General features: G+C 40.3%; 1 long non-coding RNA gene across 1 annotated transcript in view; it reads right to left on the reverse strand.

The window, feature by feature from the left end:
• Window positions 1–7,537, reverse strand: part of LOC148005188 (uncharacterized) — a 32,146-nt gene extending 24,609 nt beyond the window's left edge. Inside the window, exon 1 of the long non-coding RNA XR_015622986.1 lies at window positions 7,135–7,537. This is a non-coding gene — a long non-coding RNA (uncharacterized LOC148005188). The remainder of the gene's footprint in view (window positions 1–7,134) is intronic.
• Window positions 7,538–14,256: the final 6,719 nt, after the last annotated feature.

Raw genomic sequence — 14,256 nt, forward strand, 5'->3', positions numbered from 1 at the left:
GATACTCCGCTAAAATTAAAGTTAAAATTGCATAAAAGCTGACAGCCCACAGCCTCTCTTTAGGAGACAGCTGTTGACTAATGAAGCTTCCTATAAATGTGCCAGAGATAGTCTTTTCACCAGATGTACAGTCATCATAGGAACATAAAAAAATGTGAACATAAAGGTAATATGGTGTCTCCTGAGGTAACGTGCTAGGGACTGGCCCACGTATATCAAAGTGTATGAAATGATTGAGGACTCACTCACAAAAAATGACTTTAAAAAACCATCAATAACCAAGATATAACCAGTTAGATAAAATTGTAAGACAGTTCACAGTATGAGTGAGAAATTAAGCAAGGAGAAAGAGATCTCTTTGAACCAGTAGGAAATCTTGGAAGTGAAGAGTTCTATAAGTCAAATTTTTAAAAATAATTGAAAGCCCAACAACAGGTTGGTTCAAGCAGGAGAACAGTGGAGCCTGAAGGCAGGAATTTAAACATCTGGGCTTTCTAATGTGTGTGGTGTTCTGTCATTATGCATATCTGTGTACCACGTGCATGCATTGCCTATGGAAGTCTGAAGAGGGCAACAGATCTCCCTGGAACTGGAGTTCCAGCCAGTTGTTAGCTGGAAGAGCAATAAGTGCTCTTAGGCAAGTATTGTTCATCTCCATCCCCAGACAGGTCTTTAGAAACACCACATTACAACATAAATAAAGGGAGAAAAAATTAAGGAAGCATATAGGATCTTGGGACACCTATATGTCATGTCAAGGCCAAGTGTGCTGGCTCATGTCTTTAATACCAGTACTCTGGAGATAGAAGTAGGTGTGTCTTTATGAGGTCTAGTCCAGTCAACGCTATACAGTGAGACCCCATCTCAGAAACAAGCAAGCAAACAAACAAAAAGACATGCGTTCAAGTGTCTAGGGCCTCACTGGCACACCTTTCTTGGTTTGCTTTCTCTTGCTGTGATAAATATCATGACCAATATCAATTTAGGGAGGAAGGATTCATTCCATCACACAGCTTGTAGTCCATCATCCAGAAAAGTTAGGGCAGGAACTCAAGGTTACAGCCAGAAGGCAGGAACTGAAGCCATGAGGAGAATACACACTTGCTCAGCTTGTCACTTTAGTCCATCAAGAACCACCCACCCAGGGGTGGCATCACTCACCAGGGGCTGGGCCCTCCCACATCATCATCAATCCAGAAAATGCTCTACAGAATCACCTACAGGTTAATCTGACGGAGGCAAGCTTTCAACTAAGATTTCGTCTTTCCAGAAGACTCTAGTCCATATCAAGCTGATGGACAAAAACAAAACAAAACAAACACATCTACCCAGCCCAAAACACTAAAGTGTCTGGTGATGGTGGTGCTTGGGAGAAGTTAGGAGAATGAAACTCTATTCAGTGAAACAATAACAGAGAACTTTCCTAATCTTAGAGAAGACAATAGGCATCTGTGATGCCTATAAAACCCCCAAATAGATGTGACCAAAAAGGATCCCAGTCATAGAATATTATGGCCAAAGGCAAGCTTTTAAATCTGCAAAAGAAAATTAGCAACTCACACTTTGTAAGTGACCTCCTTAGAGCAGCAGCAGATTTCCAAGCACAATCCCACAAGCCAGGAGCATGCAATGATTGACAGGGAGCATGAGGGACAGGGAGCATGCAATGAGCAGAGAGCATGCAATGTCAGGGGACTTACAATGATTGACAGGGAGCATGCAATGACTGACAGGGAGCATGCAATACACAAGTAGCATGCAGTGGTATAGTTTAAGTCCTAAATGATGGTGGCTGCCAACCAAGCTAACTATACTGAGCAAAATGATCTTCAGAATTAAAGGAGAAATAGAGACCTTCTAGGTGAGCAGAACTAGGGGAACTCATGACCCTCAGATCAGCTCTAAGAAAGAGGACTGACTGAGTCCTACAACCAGTAGAAGAATGGTAACTGCCATCTTGATAGTGTATGAAGAATTAGATTCCACTCGAAATTAATGAAATGAAAAACAGAAATAATCACCAAATCTCAATATAATAAACCATTAGCCACAAAGATGAATGACAAGAATAATCAAAGCAACTAAAGAAATCAACAAAATGACTGATACAAGTCCATATCTTTCATTAATATAACTCAGAATATAACTTGTCTTTATTCTCCAGTTAAAAGATACAGGCTAGTCCCTCCCCTGGGCTCTATATTCTGGTCCACAATGCCATCTGCTTTACTGAAGGTCAGGACTATTCTAGTGACCTCACGTAAGACAGAGACACTAAAAGCCAGAAGGGCATTGGACAAATGTCTTTCAAATTAACTAACCACAAATATCAGTCCAGACTACTATACCCAGCAAAACTTTCAATCACTATAGACAGAGAAAACAAGATATTCCATGATAAAAACCAAATTTAAACAATATCTATCCAAACTCCAGCACTACAGAAGATACTAGAAGGAAAACTCCAACCCAAGAACATTAACTAAACCCAAGAAAACACAAAAAAATAATTTCACAGCAAAACCAAAATAAGGGAAATACACACACACACACACACACACACACACACACACACACACACACTTCTACACAATCACTGCCAACATAAAAATAACAGGAATTAACAATTATTGATCATTAATAACTCTCATCTTCAGTGGACTCAATTCCCTATTAAAAATATATAGGTAAGAAAAATGGATTAAAAACAGGATCCATTATTCTGCTATATACAGGAAACACACCTAACATCAAAGATAGACATTACCTCAGAGTAAAAGGGTTGGAAAAAAATGGTCTCAAGCAGCAAGCTGGTGTAGCCACCATAATATCTAACAAAATAGATTAACCAAAATTTATTAACCAAATTTAATCAAAAGAGATTGAGAAGAATACTTCATACTCCTCAAAGGAAAAATTCACCAAGATGACATCTCAATTCTGAACATCTATGCCCCCAAATGCAAAGGCATCCACATTCATAAAAAAAAATTACTAAACTTAAATCATATGTCAGACCCCACAGATTAATAGTGGAAGACTTTAATGTACCATTCACTAATGGACAGGTCATCCAGACAGAAACTAAACAGAGAAATAATGGAACTAACAGAGGTTACAACACAAATGGACCTAACAGATATCTACAGAACATTTCACCCAAATGCAAAAGAGTATACCATCTTCTCAGCACCTCATGGAAGGAACCTTCTGCAAAATTGACCATATACTCATCACAAAGCAAGTCTTAAGGGATGCAAAAAAATTGAAATAACCCTTTGTATTTTATCAGACCAGCATGAGTTAAAGTTGGACTTCAACAACCACAGAAACAATGAAAGTCTATAAAATCATGGAAACTGAACAACTCTACTCAATGACCACTGGATCAAGGAAGAAATAAAGAAAGAAATTAAAGCCTTTCTAAAATTCAATGAAAATGAAGGCAAAACATACCCAAGTTTATGGAACACAAATAAAGCAGTGCTAAGAGGAAAATTCATAGCACTAAGTGCCTTCATAAGGAAATTAGTGAGATCTATACTAGTCACTTCACAACACAGCTGAAAGCTCTAGAACAGAAAGAAGAGAAATAGATGGCAGGAAATAATCAAACCCAGGGTTGAAATCAATAAAATAGAAACAAAGAGAATAATTCAAAGAATCAGACTAAAAAAAAACAAACAAACAAAAACAAAAAAAAAACAAAAAAAATCAGACTAAGAATTGGTTATTTAAGAAAAGCAACACAATGGACAAACCCTTCTCAAGCTAACTAAAAGGTAGAGAAAACATTCCAATGAACAAATGATCAAACTAAATGGAAAGAAATTTAAAGCAATTCCACAAAAATTAGGAACAAGACAAGGTTGTCCACTCTCTCCATATTTATTCAATATAGTACTTCAAGTTTTAGCTAGTATAATCAGACAACTAAAGGAGATCAAGGGGGACACAAATTAGAAAGGAAGAAGTCAAAGTACTGCTATTCCCAGATGATATGATAATATACATAAGTGACCCCAAAAAATCCTAACAGGGAACTTCTATAGCTAATAATCACCTTCAGCAAAGTGGCTGGATTCAAAATTAACTTTAAAAAATCAGTAGCTTTCCTATATACAAGCAATAAATGAACTGAGAAAGAAATCAGGGAATCATATTAGCCAAGTATAAAATATCTTGTTGTAACTCTAGCAAAGCAAGTGGTAGACCTGTATGGCAAAACCTTAAATCTTTGAAGGAAAAAATTGAAGAAGTTATTAGAAGATAGAAAGAACTCCCGTGCTTATTGATTGGTAAGATTATCTAGTAAAAATGGCCATCTTACCAAAAGCAATCTACAGATTCAATGCATTTCCTATCAAAATTCCAACTAATTCTTTACTGACCTTGAAAGAACAATACTCAACTTCATATGGAAAAACAAAAAGTCCAGGATAACTAAAACAATCCTGTACAATAAAAGTACTTCCAAAGCTATCATCACCCCCCTATTTCAAGTTGTACTACAGAACAGTAGTACTGAAAACCACATGGTATTGGCATGAAAACAGACAGGTTGATCAATGGAATTGAATCAAAGACATAGAAGTAAATCCACATACCTATGATCACTTCATTTTTGACAAAGAAGCCAAAATTATGCGATGGACAAAAGTAAGTATCTTCAACAAATGGTGCTGGTCTAACTGAATGTCAGCATGTAGAAGAATGCATATAGATATCTATCACCCTGCACAAAACTCAAGTCCATGTGGATCAAAGACTGCAACATAAAACCAGACACACTGAACCTAATAGAAGAGAAAGTGGGGAATAGTCTTGAACACATTGGCACAGGAGACAACTTTCTGAACAGAACAACCAACAGTATAAGCACTAAGATCAACAATTAATAAATGGGCCACACGAAACTGATAAGCTTCTATAAGGCAAAGGACAAAGTGGCAGCCTATGGAATGGGAAAAGGTTTTTACCCAACCCTGTATTCCATAGAGGACTGATATCCAAAATATATAAAGAACTTAAGAAACTAGACTTCAACAAAATAAATAACCCATTTTTAAAAATACAGATCTAAATAGAGAATTCTCATCAGAGGAATCGCGAATGGCCAAGAAACATCTAAACAAATGCTCAATATCCTTACCCAGCAAGGAAATATAAATCAAAATGACTCTAAAATTCTGTCATACACCTGTCAGAAAGACTAAGATAAAAAACTCAAGCAACCGCTCTTGTTGTTAAAGATGTGGAACAAGGGGGTCACTCCTCCTGTTTCAGTCATGATGGGAGTGCAAACTTGTATAAACACTTGCAAAACTTGACAATTAATTTGGCAGTTTCTCAGAAAATTGGGAACAGGAGGGACCAGGTGGAAGGAGGATGGAGGAAGAGAGTACTAGGAAAGATAACTGGGATGAACTAGAAACTTAGAGCAATGGAAATTCCCAGGAATCTATGAGGGTGACCCTAGCTAGGACTCCTAGCAATGGGGATATGGAGCCTGAACTGGCCACCTCCTGCAACCAGGCAAAACTTCCAATGGAGGGATTGGGACACCAACCCAGACACAAAACCTTCAACCTACAATTTGTCCTGCCTACAAGATGTATGTGGGCAGGAGCCTAACATAGCTCATCAGAGAGGCTTCATCCCACAACTGACAGAAACCGATATAGAGACCCATAATCAAATATTAGGCAGAACTTGGGAACTTCTGTAGAAGAGGGGCAGGAAGGGCTGTAGGAGCCAGACTGATCAAGGACAATGCAAAAAAAAAAAAAAAAAAAAAAAAAAAAAAGCTACAGAATCAACCAACCTGGCCTATAGTGGCTCACAGAGACTGAAACACCAACCAGAGAGCATGCATGAGACCAATCAAGGCCCTCTGTACATATGTAACGGTTGTGTTGTTGGTCTTCATGTGGGACTCCTAACATTGGGAGCAGGGTCCATCTCTGACTCTGTTGCCTGCTTTTGGGACCCTCTCCCCAAGCTGGGCCTCAACAGGAGAAGATGCAACCAGTCTTACTGCAACTTGATGTGCCAAGACCAGGTAATAGGAAGAAAGGATGAGGGGGTCAGAGGTCGGGAGGTGGAGCAGGGAAGGACAGGAGGGGAACTTTGGTCAGGATATAAAGTAAATAAATAAATAAATTATAATAACTAACAAAGAAACAGATCTCATCTCACCAGTAAGGACACATGCAGACTTAAAGTGAAAGGACAGAAATGACACCCTAAGCAAATAGTCTGTAAGAAGTAGGGGTGACCAGGAGTGAGTGTAGAGTGGGGCCTCCTGAAGACTTGTAGGCAAAGACTTTGCCTATCAGCCAGAAACTGCTTTAATTTCAATGTTTTAATTAATCTAAGAAAGTTCCTCATTTGGTACATAAGTGAAAGGCAGTGAATCAATATTGTTAATGCCAGCAAAACCTGTCCCATGCTGATGGCCTACCACTGGTATAGTGTAATTTTACTACGGAAGAAGTCGGAGCCTATCGTAATCACCAGTGGATGTTTGCAAATCTGGGGTTTGAATGGCTACAAGGACAGTCCTCAGCCTTTCAAGCATCCCGTCTGTTTGTGGTACACACCCGTACTCCCAGCCCTCAGGAGGCTGAGGTGAGAGGATCAAGAGTTTGAGGGCAGTCTGGGCTATAGAATGAGACTGTGTCTCAAAATAACATACATACATGTTTGCTTACTTCTGAGCATCTCAGAGGCCCTTCAGTATACTTCTGTTATCTCTAAAGGCTCTTCAGCCATCACCAGAGGGCTTGACAGCTTCTGTGCATCATTCCCCATGACTATGCCCAGTGGTAGCAAAGACCTTGTCGCCCTGTCTACAACAAAGAATAACAATGACTGGTATGCAGAAAGAGCACAGAGCCAAGAAATACTATCAGAGAGACCCTAACTGTATCTTGAATACAAGTATGAACAGAGCTGTGACCCAGATAAATAATTGACAGTTAGTTCCTTATGGAATTTCCAGGACGCCAAAGTTGCTCACATACGTGTGTCACAGGCATGCCAGCCCAGGCTCCTGCTCGAGAGCAGCTGGAGGGTCCACCAACTCAGAGCAGAACAGAGCAGAGAAAGATACCCAGGAAGCCAGAAACTCACCTTATACAGCGTAGGGAGAGCCGATGAGCGCCGAGAAGGAGCCTCAGGCCCCATCAGAGGTCCACCACTGACTCCCCAGGGGGCCCTGAGAGAGGGAGGTGCAGTGAGCCAGTCAGAGGGGCACAGATCCTCTCAGTCTTTTTTCTCACGCTACTTTACAAATGGAATCTTTCCTTGTCTTTTCTTAAACACTGAGTTAAGGTGAAGCCAGCTCTCCATTTGGATAAGGGATGAAATTAAAAAGGCAGCTCCATGTCGTGCTTAGTTTACTCCAGAATAGCATATGCTCTACCCCCGGCTGATCTCCAAGGGCTGAGCTTGGCTCATTCCCAGGCTGCACTAAATGCTAACTGAAAAGCAGCACACGGGCCACAGATTAAGACAATAGCTGCTTGAATGATCCTCTCACCTTCCCATGCACCTGACCCCAACCCCTTGCTGTGACACTCACGGTGACTTGTAACAAAAGCTGTCTTTGTTTGTTCTCTTCCTGAACTGATCTGGTCTAGAAAGAGTGCCTCCTACCAGGATTTTTAATACAAGCAACACTAACAGGTGACAAGCGAATTCTGCAAACACTGTTTACCTTTGTGCTAACAACCATATGAGCAATGGAGGACAAGTATTGTACTCCTGGTTCTGTAGATCATGAACAGGATGAAATTCAAAGCAATTAAGCTGGTAGGCAAGAGACAGGCACTTGAAATGTAATTTAGCTATGACTTAATCCAAGGATACAGACCCTGATATTAAAGGGTTGCATTGTCCCCCTGTCTTAGTCAGGGCGTCTGTTGCTGTGATGAAATACCACCATAATCAAAAAGGCGGGGGTGGGGTGGTATTTGGTTTATACTTTCAAATTGTAGTCCATCACTGAAGGAAGTCAGGACAGGAACCCAAACAGGCCAAGAACCCGGAGGCAGTAGATGACGCAGAAACCAGGGGGGGAGGGTACTGCTTATTGTCTTGCTTCACGTGGCTTGCTCAGCCTGCTCTCTTATAGAACCCAGGACCACCAGCCCAGGGATGGCCCCACCCACAATGGCCTGGGCCCTCCCTCATCAATCACTAAGAAAATGCCCTATAAGTTTGTCTATCTTATGGAGACATTTTCTTTTTCTTTTTTTTTTTTTTTATTAACTTGAGTATTTCTTATATACATTTCGAGTGTTATTCCCTTTCCCGGTTTCCGGGCAAACATCCCCCTCCCCCCTCCCCTTCCTTATGGGTGTTCCCCTCCCAACCCTCCCCCCATTGCCGCCCTCCCCCCATAGTCTAGTTCACTGGGGGTTCAGTCTTAGCAGGACCCAGGGCTTCCCCTTCCACTGGTGCTCTTACTAGGATATTCATTGCTACCTATGGGGTCAGAGTCCAGGGTCAGTCCATGTATAGTCTTTAGGTAGTGGCTTAGTCCCTGGAAGCTCTGGTTGCTTGGCATTGTTGTACTTTTGGGGTCTCGAGCCCCTTCAAGCTCTTCCAGTTCTTTCTCTGATTCCTTCAATAGGGGACCTATTCTCAGTTCAGTGGTTTGCTGCTGGCATTCGCCTCTGTATTTGCTGTATTCTGGCTGTGTCTCTCAGAAGCGATCTACATCCAGCTCCTGTCGGTCTGCACTTCTTTGCTTCATCCATCTTGTCTAATTGGGTGGCTGTATATGTATGGGCCACATGTGTGGCAGGCTCTAAATGGGTGTTCCTTAAGTCTCTGTTTTAATCTTTGCCTCTCCCTTCCCTGCCAAGGGTATTCTTTTTCCTCATTTAAAGAAGGAGTGAAGCATTCACATTTTGATCATCCGTCTTGAGTTTCGTTTGTTCTAGGGATCTAGGGTAATTCAAGCATTTGGGCTAATAGCCACTTATCAATGAGTGCATACCATGTATGTCTTTCTGTGATTGGGTTAGCTCACTCAGGATGATATTTTCCAGTTCCAACCATTTGCCTACGAATTTCATAAACTCGTTGTTTTTGATAGCTGAGTAATATTCCATTGTGTAGATGTACCACATTTTCTGTATCCATTCCTCTGTTGAAGGGCATCTGGGTTCTTTCCATTTTCTGGCTATTATAAATAAGGCTGCAATGAACATAGTGGAGCACGTGTCTCTTTTATATGTTGAGGCATCTTTTGGGTATATGCCCAAGAGAGGTATAGCTGGATCCTCAGGCAGTTCAATGTCCAATTTTCTGAGGAACCTCCAGACTGATTTCCAGAATGGTTTTACCAGTCTGCAATCCCACCAACAATGGAGGAGTGTTCCTCTTTCTCCACATCCTCGCCAGCATCTGCTGTCACCTGAGTTTTTGATCTTAGCCAATCGCACTGGTGTGAGGTGAAATCTCAGGGTTGTTTTGATTTGCATTTCCCTTATGACTAAAGATGTTGAACATTTCTTTAGGTGTTTCTCAGCCATTCGGCATTCCTCAGCTGTGAATTCTTTGTTTAGCTCTGAACCCCATTTTTTAATAGGGTTATTTGTTTCCCTGCGGTCTAACTTCTTGAGTTCTTTGTATATTTTGGATATAAGGCCTCTATCTGTTGTAGGATTGGTAAAGATCTTTTCCCAATCTGTTGGTTGCCGTTTTGTCCTAACCACAGTGTCCTTTGCCTTACAGAAGCTTTGCAGTTTTATGAGATCCCATTTGTCGATTCTTGATCTTAGAGCATAAGCCATTGGTGTTTTGTTCAGGAAATTTTTTCCAGTGCCCATGTGTTCCAGATGCTTCCCTAGTTTTTCTTCTATTAGTTTGAGTGTGTCTGGTTTGATGTGGAGGTCCTTGATCCACTTGCACTTAAGCTTTGTACAGGGTGATAAGCATGGATCGATCTGCATTCTTCTACATGTTGCTCTCCAGTTGAACCAGCACCATTTGCTGAAAATGCTATCTTTTTTCCATTGGATGGTTTTGGCTCCTTTGTCAAAAGTCAAGTGACCATAGGTGTGTGGGTTCATTTCTGGGTCTTCAATTCTATTCCATTGGTCTATCTGTCTGTCTCTGTACCAATACCATGCAGTTTTTATCACTATTGCTCTGTAATACTGCTTGAGTTCAGGGATAGTGATTCCCCCTGAAGTCCTTTTATTGTTGAGGATAGCTTTAGCTATCCTGGGTTTTTTGTTATTCCAGATGAATTTGCAAATTGTTCTGTCTAACTCTTTGAAGAATTGGATTGGTATTTTGATGGGGATTGCATTGAATCTGTAGATTGCTTTTGGTAAAATGGCCATTTTTACTATATTAATCCTGCCAATCCATGAGCATGGGAGATCTTTCCATCTTCTGAGGTCTTCTTCAATTTCTTTCCTCAGTGTCTTGAAGTTCTTATTGTACAGATCTTTTACTTGCTTGGTTAAAGTCACACCGAGGTACTTTATATTATTTGGGTCTATTATGAAGGGTGTCGTTTCCCTAATTTCTTTCTCGGCTTGTTTCTCTTTTGTATAGAGGAAGGCAACTGATTTATTTGAGTTAATTTTATACCCAGCCACTTTGCTGAAGTTGTTTATCAGCTTTAGTAGTTCTCTGGTGGAACTTTTGGGATCACTTAAATATACTATCATGTCATCTGCAAATAGTGATATTTTGACCTCTTCTTTTCCGATCTGTATCCCTTTGATCTCCTTTTGTTGTCTGATTGCTCTGGCTAGAACTTCAAGAACTATATTGAATAAGTAGGGAGAGAGTGGGCAGCCTTGTCTAGTCCCTGATTTTAGTGGGATTGCTTCAAGTTTCTCTCCATTTAGTTTAATGTTAGCAACTGGTTTGCTGTATATGGCTTTTACTATGTTTAGGTATGGGCCTTGAATTCCTATTCTTTCCAGGACTTTTATCATGAAGGGGTGTTGAATTTTGTCAAATGCTTTCTCAGCATCTAATGAAATGATCATGTGGTTCTGTTCTTTCAGTTTGTTTATATAATGGATCACGTTGATGGTTTTCCGTATATTAAACCATCCCTGCATGCCTGGGATGAAGCCTACTTGATCATGGTGGATGATTGTTTTGATGTGCTCTTGAATTCGGTTTGCCAGAATTTTATTGAGTATTTTTGCGTCGATATTCATAAGGGAAATTGGTCTGAAGTTCTCTTTCTTTGTGGTGTCTTTGTGTGGTTTAGGTATAAGAGTAATTGTGGCTTCGTAGAAGGAATTCGGTAGGGCTCCATCTGTTTCAATTTTGTGGAATAGTTTGGATAATATTGGTATGAGGTCTTCTATGAAGGTTTGATAGAATTCTGCACTAAACCCGTCTGGACCTGGGCTCTTTTTGGTTGGGAGACCTTTAATGACTGCTTCTATTTCCTTAGGAGTTATGGGGTTGTTTAACTGGTTTATCTGTTCCTGATTTAACTTCGATACCTGGTATCTGTCTAGGAAATTGTCCATTTCCTGAAGATTTTCAAATTTTGTTGAATATAGGTTTTTATAGTAAGATCTGATGATTTTTTGAATTTCCTCTGAATCTGTAGTTATGTCTCCCTTTTCATTTCTGATTTTGTTAATTTGGACGCACTCTCTGTGTCCTCTCGTTAGTCTGGCTAAGGGTTTATCTATCTTGTTGATTTTCTCAAAGAACCAACTTTTGGTTCTGTTGATTCTTTCTATGGTCCTTTTTGTTTCTACTTGGTTGATTTCAGCTCTGAGTTTGATTATTTCCTGCCTTCTACTCCTCCTGGGTGTATTTGCTTCTTTTTGTTCTAGAGCTTTTAGGTGTGCTGTCAAGCTGCTGACATATGCTCTCTCCTGTTTCTTTCTGCAGGCACTCAGCACTATGAGTTTTCCTCTTAGCACAGCTTTCATTGTGTCCCATAAGTTTGGGTATGTTGTATCTTCATTTTCATTAAATTCTAAAAAGTTTTTAATTTCTTTCTTTATTTCTTCCTTGACCAGGTTATCATTGAGTAGAGCACTGTTCAATTTCCTCGTATATGTGGGCATTCTTCCCTTATTGTTATTGAAGACCAGTTTTAGGCCGTGGTGGTCCGATAGCACGCATGGGATTATTTCTATCTTTCTGTACCTGTTGAGGCCCGTTTTTTGACCAATTATATGGTCAATTTTGGAGAAAGTGCCATGAGGAGCTGAGAAGAAGGTATATCCTTTTGCTTTAGGATAGAATGTTCTATAAATATCCGTTAAGTCCATTTGGCTCATGACTTCTCTTAGTTTGTCGACATCACTGTTTAATTTCTGTTTCCATGATCTGTCCATTGATGAGAGTGGGGTGTTGAAATCTCCCACTATTATTGTGTGAGGTGCAATGTGTGTTTTGAGCTTTAGTAAGGTTTCTTTTATGTATGTAGGTGCCCTTGTATTTGGGGCATAGATATTTAGGATTGAGAGTTCATCTTGGTGGATTTTTCCTTTGATGAATATGAAGTGTCCTTCCTTATCTTTTTTGATGACTTTTAGTTGGAAATTGATTTTATTTGATATTAGAATGGCTACTCCAGCTTGCTTCTTCTGACCATTTGCTTGGAAAGTTGTTTTCCAGCCTTTCACTCTGAGGTAGTGTCTGTCTTTGTCTCTGAGGTGTGTTTCCTGTAGGCAGCAGAATGCAGGGTCCTCGTTGCGTATCCAGTTTGTTAATCTATGTCTTTTTATTGGGGAGTTGAGGCCATTGATATTGAGAGATATTAAGGAATAGTGATTATTGTTTCCCTTTATATTCATATTTGGATGTGAGGTTATGTTTGTGTGCTTTCATTCTCTTTGTTTTGTTGCCAAGACGATTAGTTTCTTGCTTCTTCTAGGGTATAGCTTGCCTCCTTCTGTTGGGCTTTACCATTTATTATCCTTTGTAGTGCTGGATTTGTAGAAAGATATTGTGTAAATTTGGTTTTGTCATGGAATATCTTGGTTTCTCCATCAATGTTAATTGAGAGTTTTGCTGGATACAGTAACCTGGGCTGGCATTTGTGTTCTCTTAGGGTCTGTATGACATCAGTCCAGGATCTTCTGGCCTTCATAGTTTCTGGCGAGAAGTCTGGTGTGATTCTGATAGGTCTCCCTTTATATGTTACTTGACCTTTTTCCCTTACTGCTTTTAATATTCTTTCTTTATTTTGTGCGTTTGGTGTTTTGACAATTATGTGACGGGAGGTGTTTCTTTTCTGGTCCAATCTATTTGGAGTTCTGTAGGCTTCTTGTATGTCTATGGGTATCTCTTTTTTTAGGTTAGGGAAGTTTTCTTCTATGATTTTGTTGAAGATATTTACTGGTCCTTTGAGCTGGGAGTATTCACTCTCTTCTATACCTATTATCCTTAGGTTTGATCTTCTCATTGAGTCCTGGATTTCCTGTATGTTTTGGACCAGTAGCTTTTTCCGCTTTACATTATCTTTGACAGTTGAGTCAATGATTTCTATGGAATCTTCTGCTCCTGAGATTCTCTCTTCCATCTCTTGTATTCTGTTGGTGAAGCTTGTATCTACAGCTCCTTGTCTCTTCTTTTGGTTTTCTATATCCAGGGTTGTTTCCATGTGTTCTTTCTTGATTGCTTCTATTTCCATTTTTAATTCCTTCAACTGTTTGTGTTTTCCTGGAATTCTTTCAGGGATTTTTGCGATTCCTCTCTGTAGGCTTCTACTTGTTTATTAATGTTTTCCTGTGTTTCCCTAAGTGTGTTCATGTCTTTCTTGAAGTCCTCCAGCATCATGATCAAATATGATTTTGAAACTAGATCTTGCTTTTCTGGTGTGTTTGAATATTCCATGTTTGTTTTGGTGGGAGAATTGGGCTCCGATGATGGCATGTAGTCTTGGTTTCTGTTGCTTGGGTTCCTGCGCTTGCCTCTCGCCATCAGATTATCTCTAGTGTTACTTTGTTCTGCTATTTCTGACAGTGGCTAGACTGTCCTATAAGCCTGTGTGTCAGGAGTGCTGTAGACCTGTTTTCCTCTCTTTCAGTCAGTTATGGGGACAGAGTGTTCTGCTTTCGGGCGTGTAGTTTTTCCTCTCTACAGGTCTTCAGCTGTTCCTGTGGGCCTGTGTCTTGAGTTCACCAGGCAGCTTTCTTGCAGCAGAAAATTTGGTCTTACCTGTGGTCCCGAGGCTCAGGTTCGCTCATGGGGTGCTGCCCAGGGGCTCTCTGCAGCGGCAGCAACCAGGAAGACCTGTGCCGC

Source organism: Rattus norvegicus, chromosome 6 (genome assembly GCF_021556685.1).
Source record: "Rattus norvegicus strain SHRSP/BbbUtx chromosome 6, alternate assembly SHRSP_T2T, whole genome shotgun sequence".
Classification (NCBI taxonomy): Eukaryota; Metazoa; Chordata; class Mammalia; order Rodentia; family Muridae; genus Rattus; species Rattus norvegicus.